Source organism: Rhea americana, unplaced genomic scaffold (genome assembly GCF_003343005.1).
Source record: "Rhea americana isolate MKP2758 unplaced genomic scaffold, rheAme1 scaffold_91, whole genome shotgun sequence".
NCBI lineage: Eukaryota > Metazoa > Chordata > Aves > Rheiformes > Rheidae > Rhea > Rhea americana.
The window spans coordinates 851,948-861,377 of NW_028187100.1; the positions used below are offsets into that span (position 1 = coordinate 851,948).

The window sequence follows — 9,430 nt, forward strand, 5'->3', positions numbered from 1 at the left end:
ACACCCCGCTGGCAGCTTATTGACAGTGTTGTCTGAATTGTAATCATTTTTGAGAAACAGGGTTGGTGCTTTACAGTTGACTGGGAGAAAGAGAACAGAGTTCTCAAGATTCAATGGTTGATGCCACTTTAAAAAGTTTTTTYATCAGCCCCCCTGTGGCCCTTCTCCAAAGCAGACTTGAGCACTGCAGGCTTAATTACTTGCTCTGTTTCCATTYATGCACAGCAGCCTCTGTAGAGAACTCTATGCTCCTGTGGATGCCAGAAGAATTTGATCAGATGTAATGTCAGTCACAGAGATTTTGGCATTATATAACTAGTCCTGCTAAATGTACCTAGGTTGACTGCTCTACCCTCCATGACACCGTAGTTATTCAGAGATAATCCAGAGAAGGTCTGCAATAAGTGCATGGAAAACATGAGGCATTCTATTAGCTTAAATTAAAACTTTAATTTTATATTTTTTTAGGATTGTGCCTTGTCTTTATTAGACCTATTTCCCTCACGCTGTGACAATTAATTGGATTATGTTCACTTGAAGATTGTTTCCCTTTCTCTGTTCTCCCTCATTAGTAGTCTAAGCAAGTGTGAGACTGAAAAAAGTTTGTAACTATTTTGTTAGCTTGTAATCACTTTTCCTTCTCTCCTGCAGTTATAGATTCTGCTTAGATCATTATATTCCAGCATGTGGTTGTGGTATATTAAAAGTGAAAAGGCTAGTTATGTAATTTATGTTTTTAATTGTCTTGGTAGAGGAAAAGAATGGACGTGAGAGGTAAATCTCAAAAAGATCAGCAAAAAAGGAAGGGAATGACAGTATGTTTACATACTTTGTATAACAAATGTAGCTTAAATGGCTGCATAATTAAATCTCTGCACTGAGGGGCTAAAGTGGGAAGACAGTAGCATCTTTGCAACTCTGCCTGCAAGACAGGTGAGACACCAAAATGTCGTATCTTCACAAGGTGATTGTCTCATTTTTTTATGGGCTTTCCTACAAAGCCAATAGTTGACCAGCTCCTCTCCTTTGTACATTTTGGAAACTATCATCGCAACAACGCTGCTAACAAATGGTTAGCATTTTATTTGGAAACCTAGGGAGGGTCCCTTTCGAGATGAATGGAAGAAGCGCACCATCCTCTCTTTGGGTGAACATTCAGGCAGTTACCTCTGTTTTGTAAAGCAGTGGCATGTTTATTTACTCTTTATTGACATGAAAACTTAAGAATGCAAGCGATTTTGCTGACACAGGCCTGTGGACTGAGCATATATATGTGCCAGATTTAATTACTCTGCCTGTGTGTGTATGTGTGTGTGTAAGAGCAGTGGCCAGATTCAGAGACCACACAAAATTCATGTGAACCAAGAATTGACTCTTGATAGTTTAAGACTTTAAGATATCAAGACTTCACCAACAGCTCAATTCATCTTTTGCTAGAGGAAACTGAGTAGGTTTTCTGGATATTTATAAGGACTATATGAGAGACACCGGGGAACCGATTCTTACACCCTCATTTCAAATTATAGTTACACTATGATTTTGAAATGTTTTGTTTAGAAGCTCCTACTTTACTTTGGATGATTATCTGTAACTAAGCAAATTTGGTAAGAAGACAGCTCATTTAAGAACTGAACCTTGGCAAGTACTGACATTATTTTTACATCCCTGTAGATTTTTACTGCATTTAATGACATACAAGAAAATTGCCCAGACCTCAACAGCTGACATTTCTGCTCCACAAAGAGACCTCTCAGACATTAATGTTGAAGAAGCTAGAAGCAAGTTTAAGGGTTCATGAAAATGGAGTACCTCTTCAGATTTAGGAAGAAAAGACACAAGGAACCTACAAGGGTCATCTCTTATGTCATATTTTCARGCTCATTCTATGGGACTGTTGCAAAAACCTCAGGCAGTTCAGGAATTCCCAGTTTACAGTTTCTCTCTTTGCATAGCAGGGACTGCTGTGTCATGCATTCAGCAGACAGCTGCCAACAGCACTGAATACAGCACTGAGATGCCCCAGCAGGCTCTGAGAGAGACAGAAGCCTGGAGCATGTGTAGCAGAGCAGAAACGTCCATTCTGCAACTTTGGCAGTAATAGCACCTTCCTCAGTAGCAGCCTATAGCTTTGAAGTAGGAGCAGAGGTATAGGCGATGCACACTTGTGGCAGAAACAGCAAAGAGTCAAGCACTTGTCTCCAGTGTTGGCTGGTGGGAAACACCTCTTGAGGAAGAACAAGATTGGTATTAAAAACTTGGAGAAGACTTCAATACAGAAAATACCTCCTGCACTGTTCAGTACGTAGAGTCAGTAGTGAAAGACATCATCAGGACATCCTCCACATACTGGAAACAAAGAATCTGTGCTATTAGTGATTTGGGGAGTATGGTAGGAAATGTGCAGGGACAGTCAGATACTACTCAGGGGACTGAGGGAGCTGGGAGGGGTTTAGGGAATGGAGCTGGAATGCAAAGTAGCAATGCAGCAGAGCAGGGCTTGTGTCTCTGTGCACATTAGAACATTCCAGCTATAATTGTTGCATTGATGAGGAGGATGGAGGGTGAAATGAGAGGCAGGAGAGCAAGGTAGAAGAAGCTAAAGAATCAAAGCACTTGCCAAACMCGAGAATTTCGTCATCATCATCAGCTCCTTTTTCTTTTTTTAACTCATGTTTTTGTGCATGTTTGGAAGTGGAGAGCTGACGTAAAATTTTTGAGCTAAGAGTTTGCAGTGATGCATTAGTCCAGGATGAACTTAGCTTTGGGGAGGAAATAGCTCCAAGACTTCTCTCTGTTGATCTGCTTACACTGTTGTATTATTTGTTCCATGATGGAAAGAAGCTGACGATCTGTTCTTAAGACTTCTTGATTCCCAGGATTGTGCTTTCTTATGGCCATCTGCAACCTTTGATCTAGCTATAGCCACTTCCCTCACCAATCCCACCTCCCTTCAATGCAGCTCCATTGAGACGGCTACAGCTGTACCAGACATTGTAGCAACAGGGTGCCTGAACATTAATGCAAACATGTTCTGAGCTTATACTAGACTTTTTGGACACATTTTTCATAGTCTTAGAAATCTTTCTTTACAAGCCCAGTTATGTTTTATCTCTACTTCCTTGCAACCTGCTCTCTTTTATTCTATACTAACTCCATATTTAGAGCTGCAGACTCTAAAACTACCTACAGGCTTTGACTCCCCTGCCATCCATCCATACACAAGGATGTCAAGCGAGAAAGGGGCCAGAAGGCTCCATAGCCTTGAGGCAGGAAGCTTATCACCTTGAGCAGGCAAACTTCATCCACATTCTGCAACACTAAACATACAACCCTGTCCTGTGAAGACAAGAAAGAAGAAATAAGAGAAGAAATATGACAGGCCCAACTCCAGCCATGCTAGTCTCCATGCCTCCTGGGTCTGTTTTGTTTTGTTGTCCTCCTTCTCCTAAGAGAGACACAACCCAAGCTTTCCCTGCCAAGCAAGCAAGTAGAAGCCCCAGTGTTCAATAGCTCCTGTGAGTAGAGAGACGTTGGTATTAGGCACTAAAACAGATGCATTAAGGTTGAAAGGCAGGGAACAGAATGTAACAGCAAGTTGCATCACCTCGTTTATATCTTGTTCCAGTTTCTTTTTCTCTTAATTTATTTTAAGAGCTTTATGTCATACACAAAAGCTGAACTAGATAGCTGTACAGCAGAGGCAAGCAGAAAGCAAACATAAGTAAGAAGACAGAACATGTGGCAAGTTTGCAATTTACCCATGATCTTTCATGCACCATGCAAAAATAACCACGGAACTAGCAAAGAATCTAAAGAGAATCTTTGCTAAGAGGAAAAACCAAATGTTCAGTCCTGAAACAGTGTAAGAACACATCAAATACTTCAACGAAGAATAAAGTGTCTGAAAAACAGGAATATTTTTGTTCAATATATTCTTGTGTATTCAGGAGTCTGACTGCAAAGACTGTCAACTTCACTTTAGTATTTAAAGAAAGGACATGACGACTATGCTGAAGAAGAATAGCTCCCTTAATAATTAAAAATTGCTATTATTAGTGTTTTTGGTAACATTTTGTTCCAGAATTTGTGTTTCTTTGTTTATGGAAAAAGATCATGTATTAAATATGTCTCTAGCAAGTCCCTGAAGGATCTTCTCCAAAGAGAATCCAGGAATAATAATATTTTAAGAGATGACGTTGTTTAATTGAATTCAGCTATAAATATTTTAATTGCTTACAAAATGAATCAAATTTGTCACATCTTTAACTCCTGCATGAGGAATTTGCTGTCTCTGTGCCAGGAAGAACCATGCTGTGGGTTCCAAACCTCTTGCAAAAGTCAAAGCCAAGCCAGGAGTTAATGCTAAAAAATAATCATATTTATATAGGAAAAAAGTCATTTAGATTGTATCAAAAAATGGCAAAATGCTGGTTTTGCAAGTATAGTTGTGAGTTGCTAAGACTCTCAGGATATGAGCTGACAATCTGTAAGGTGACTACAGTAATTTCCTTGATTTTGTTTAGTTGAATGAGTTGCTTTGTTCCTTAGACTAGGCATATGGAAATGCAAATGGTTTCCCTGTGACAYAGATGTTAGTAACACAAAGCACAGCATCTGGGCTTTCAGAAAAGTATAAACTAGAACTTTCTAAGAAGGGCTGCAGAGTTAGCAACAGTGTGTTGTATACTGTACCAGACAGAGCTGGGTTATTGCAAATGCCTCTGAAAGGTACCTAGTAAAAAAATAACAACTTTGTTACCAACTTTAAGAGACAGCAAATGATGTATTCAGTCTTCAAATTAAGACAGAGGGAAGGAAGTATATGCTCCTGTATAAATTTGTGGTTCACCCACACCTTGAATATTCCTTACTTCTAAAARCGTATGATAGAATTGGAAAGCTTCAGAGAAGGGCACAAGAATGATGAACAGCGTGGAGTGGCTTCTCGGGCAGGACTCTTTAGCTTGGAATAAAGACAACTGAGAAGGTGCAGGATATTAAAAAAAAAACAGTAGCACAGGATGGACATGGATCAACAGTTCACTGTCTATTCTGATAGCAAAACGGCAGTCCTAACAATATGCTCTCAGGAGCCAGGTTCAGGATAAACAAAAGGAAGTGATTTTCACACAACAGACTGGAACTCCTTGCTGAAGTGCGCTGTACATGGAAGAAGTTTACAAGGTTTTAAGAGGAGACYACACACCCTTGGAAGAGTGAGCCATTGAAAGTTACTGTTTAGACAGACCACATCAAGCTCAGGATAGTTGGAGGGGGGAGGGTTTTAAAGGAATTCATCATGCATTTGCTCTTTGTTTTCCCTAAGTGTCTGCCTATGATCACCAGGAAGACAGAAATGTGATTGAGACAGCGCCTGGGACTGAACCGGTGCGGACATTCCTATGTTGTTACATCTTTTTAAATATTGATGATAGTTTCCTAAATAAGGAGCCTGACCTAGAAAACAGCTATGTGAATAATGTTATTTATGTGAATAGTGTCACAAAAGTACTCAGGACAATCCATTTCAATCAGATACCTTCAAAAATTTGCAAGTCCAAGATATTCTTAATTGTTTAATTCAACTGTGAAACACTGCATAAAAAGTGCAACCGTGTGTTGCCTTCGTCTAATTGTGCATTCTGTCTATTAATAAATAATATTTTCCTCTATGACCAAGCATTTTCAAAGTATTTGATTCACTACTATGTCTCATAGGAATCAAGCAATTAAAGATACATAGTACATTCAGGAGATGCAAAATCTTGTCAGAATTATATATTATGCTAAATGCCATAACATAGGTTAAAGGATTTGCAGCTACTCCTGGTCTTCCATGCATTAAATAACAAAAACATATACTTCTATTATTTAGGCAGATCAAGGAGCTATAAGTAAAATTTGTATTAAAAATAGTATCACTAGTTGCTAAGAAAGTCATAGTAAGACAATGGAAAATCCGGATGAATATTTCTGCATAGTGCATTATAGTTACCTAATTCTCCATATTTCTTAACCTATCTTACAACAGTTACTTACAATAGTTCTTACAACCTATCTTAGAATGGTTTGGCTTATTTTGAAGAAATACAGGTGGCTTATATGGTATAGGAAAATAGCAAGAAAGCAAGTACAGAACATTAGAATTGATTCCTAACGCTACATTAAGTAGATAGCTGCAAACTACTCGTAATGTCTCCGACAAACATCTACACATTATTTCTGATGTCAAAAAAGGATATTTAATGGTTAAAAATGCAGAATCTTTCCAAAAGACATCTCCAGCTTTGCTTTGATATGGCAATTTGTATCTGTTAACCTCGACTGACTGTAGGAGAAGGAAATTCATGTCAAAAGCTCACATCTATGTCCTTCCACAGAGAAGTGATCCTTCTTTTGAACTACAATAATGAGGGCAATACTGTTTTGGTTTGCTACAGACTTTACCCTAGGTTTTTTTGAGGGCTTCAGAGGTTCAGTGGAATTTGACAAGCGCCATTTAAGCTTCTGTGTTTGTCTTTAATTGCTGTGCACCAGGGTGTATCCCGATCCTGCAGCCCAAACCTTTTGAGCAGAGGGCACGGAACCTTTCACTGCATGTTGCAACTTGCAGGAATAGAGCATTATACAGTTGTGCAGAAGTATGTTCATTTAGAAAAAAAGATTTTATTCTTCTGCAGTGACTAGGCTCGTATACCTCCAAATTAAGGGCTAAGTCAGCAAATACGCACAAATAAAAGTTATTAAGCAACCACATTTTATAACTGAATCATAAGCGCCTTGGGTAAAATGTTACGTGTTTCTATCAACCCTCCCCACTTTATCTGCCTGCACAGAAATTATTTGCAAGTTTGGTTCTGCCATGGTTCACTGAAGAGTGAGCATTTTGGTTCTTCACTTCCTTTAAGAATGCAGACCTTCAAAAGCTGTGGATTTGTTTAACTTTATTCATGCTAGGTAGCCCACTGCCTTCAATTGCAACAGAAGTGATTTCATTGCAAGATCAAGTAAGATGACCTCCTATATGTATAGCTATGCAAATGTAAAATTAAGAAATTAAACTATTTCTGTTTTGTCATGAAAAATCCACTAATGCTTTTATATACATTAATACTTTTATAGCTAGGTAAAAATAGAAACATGAAATACTTAGTTTTTCCATCAATCTCTTAAGTAACATAGACCTGTATTGATACCTTTTTTTTTTTTTTTTKTCAAAACTACCATTCAGGAAAACTCAGAATTTTATAATGTAAACAAACATGTATCATTTGTCTAAAGTGACTGACCAGTTCTTTAGACATCAGTAATTTTTATAGCTGTCTGAACCATTTGTTTTCCTCTTGTGAATATTATAAATAAATAAATACTCACCCAACTCCCCCCCCCACACACACACACTCATACACAAAACCAACATAAAACTCAGTAATTTTCCACTGGCAAAGCAACCTTTCAGTGTCTGCCATCTGCTATCCTAGCAGGACCCACAAGAGGAGCAGCAAGAGCAAGTCAGGAACTGTAACATCACCTTGTGAATATTCATCCAATTTTCATTGTCACAGCTGGTCTTCTTCATGTCTGCGACTGACCTTCCCTCCCCCAAGTTCCCTTTGATGGCTTTAGAGAGGGGAACAAATAGAAACAAGCTGCTGAAATCAAAATTCTCGAACAACTAAAAAACTCTAACCAAAATCAGCACCTGTACCTTTTGGGCGGCTTCCATTCACTCCTCTTTACCAGTTATTTGTAAAGATTTTTTTAAACTTTTGCTCCAGGAAGAGTACTTTAGTGAAATACTGTGTTTCTGGATCCATGAACAGTTTATTTTGAATTTACTTACAGTCTTTGCCACTCTTGCTGTTTCCTTTTCTGAGTTAGGTGTTAATGTTTTCAACATGGCAACATGGTAAATGGGCATGCATAACTTCACTACCACAGGTGCCAAATGTGCAACTCTGCTATCACAAACGCCAGTCCTTCCAGAAAGCACTCTTAACTCTCACTCAAGTTAAAATATGCTAATTTTAGGCTTCTGTTACTTCCAGCCTACCAAATCTTATGCTTCTGAAAATGATCTCTGCAAGTAGACCACTTTGCTCAGATAGGTCCATAGTGTATTTGCTGGCTCTGCCCGAAGGCCAAGGGGACATGTAGACCTACTTGCAGGAATAAGGTCCTGGTGTTGTAGATAACACTGGGATTTTAATATCTCTGGACAGGAAGTTTATTTTGTAGTGTATAAAGCTCCTAAGACTCTGTTGTTTCTATATAAAAATTAATGAGGTAAAATAAATTGTTACATCTAAGCAAGTCATCTTCATTASCAAACCATCCTCAAGTCAAGAGATGACACTATGTTAAACCTTCATTAGCTTTCATGTGTTGCATATTTGTGAAAGAAGCAGAAACCAGTAGTATCTCAATGGCCATTCTGCCAGTCTGAGTTTGGAGATTTGCCTTCTACACAGTTGGCTTCGTCATCTGTGTCACTGTATGCTTGAGATAAGTTTCCTTGTAAATGCAGCTGCTCTGCTGCTGCCTCTTTTTTTCTTTTTTTATTACCTAGTAGCAATAAAACAAAGCAGCATTTTAGCTATCTTCTACCTGAGGTAACATCATTACACTTATAGTTCACTGGTAGAACTAGAATGATACAAAGGCATCAAAGGGCTGTACACACACTGTCCTTTCAGGTGATTCTTCTGCTTTCTCTTTGGGGATCTGGGCATCTGTGTGTGCCACTTCAGTAGCACCTTCCCAGCTGTGCCATCTCTTCGCATTTGCAAATGCTCGGGGGAATGCCTACCGCCAAAGTCACTCGAAAACGAAGTTTTACGCTGGTTACTTAAACCGAAGAGAAACGCAGTCCCTTCAGGCTGCAAACCCACAGGGCTCCTTGGCGGCCTGGCTGGCCGACCCTGGACGCGGCTCAGGCCCACACCGGCGACTCTTCGCTGTCTGCGCTCCGGAAAGACTGCTATTTCGCAGGAAGGAGGAGGCGGAGGCGCCGCAGCCCCTGCGGTGCGCTCCGGTGCGGTCCGGTCCGCTCCGCCGTTTGCCGGCGGCGGCGGCGCGCGGCGGTGCCCCAACGGCCGAGCTCGCGCCCCAACGGCCGCCCGCCCGGCGGCGGCGGCGGCGGCAGCCAATGGCGGCGCGCGGCGCTCTCGCGAGAGCTGCCTAGTAAACAGCGCTGCGCCGAGGGCCCTCCCGCCGCCCTCCTCCTCTTGCCATTAGCGGCGGCGGAGGGGGCCGTGCTCGCASTAAGGCGCCGGCTGCAGGCGGCGAGCGAGGAGCCGGCGGGAGGGCGGCGCGGAGAGGTGAGTGCCGCGGGCAGCCCTCCGCCCTGGGGGAGCCGCTCAGCCCAGCCCTGCCCTCTCGCCCGGCGGGGGCTGGAGGCGGGGAAGGAGCCTTCTCCCGGCGTGGTGCG

At 41.0% G+C, this 9,430-nt stretch overlaps 1 protein-coding gene and 1 long non-coding RNA gene across 2 annotated transcripts in view; one reads left to right on the top strand and one right to left on the bottom strand.

Moving 5' to 3' along the window:
• Positions 1-6,927: 6,927 nt before the first annotated feature.
• On the bottom strand, positions 6,928-9,125 carry LOC146584599 (uncharacterized). Its single transcript, XR_014898167.1, has 2 exons — positions 7,709-9,125; positions 6,928-7,620 (listed from the first exon to the last, which is right to left on the bottom strand). It is a non-coding gene; the product is annotated as an uncharacterized LOC146584599 (long non-coding RNA).
• Positions 9,126-9,226: 101 nt separating this feature from the next.
• STK38L (serine/threonine kinase 38 like) overlaps positions 9,227-9,430 on the top strand; it is a 49,574-nt gene continuing 49,370 nt past the window's right edge. Inside the window, exon 1 of the mRNA XM_085324435.1 lies at positions 9,227-9,320. The gene's annotated coding sequence lies outside the window, so the exon portion shown is untranslated. The remainder of the gene's footprint in view (positions 9,321-9,430) is intronic.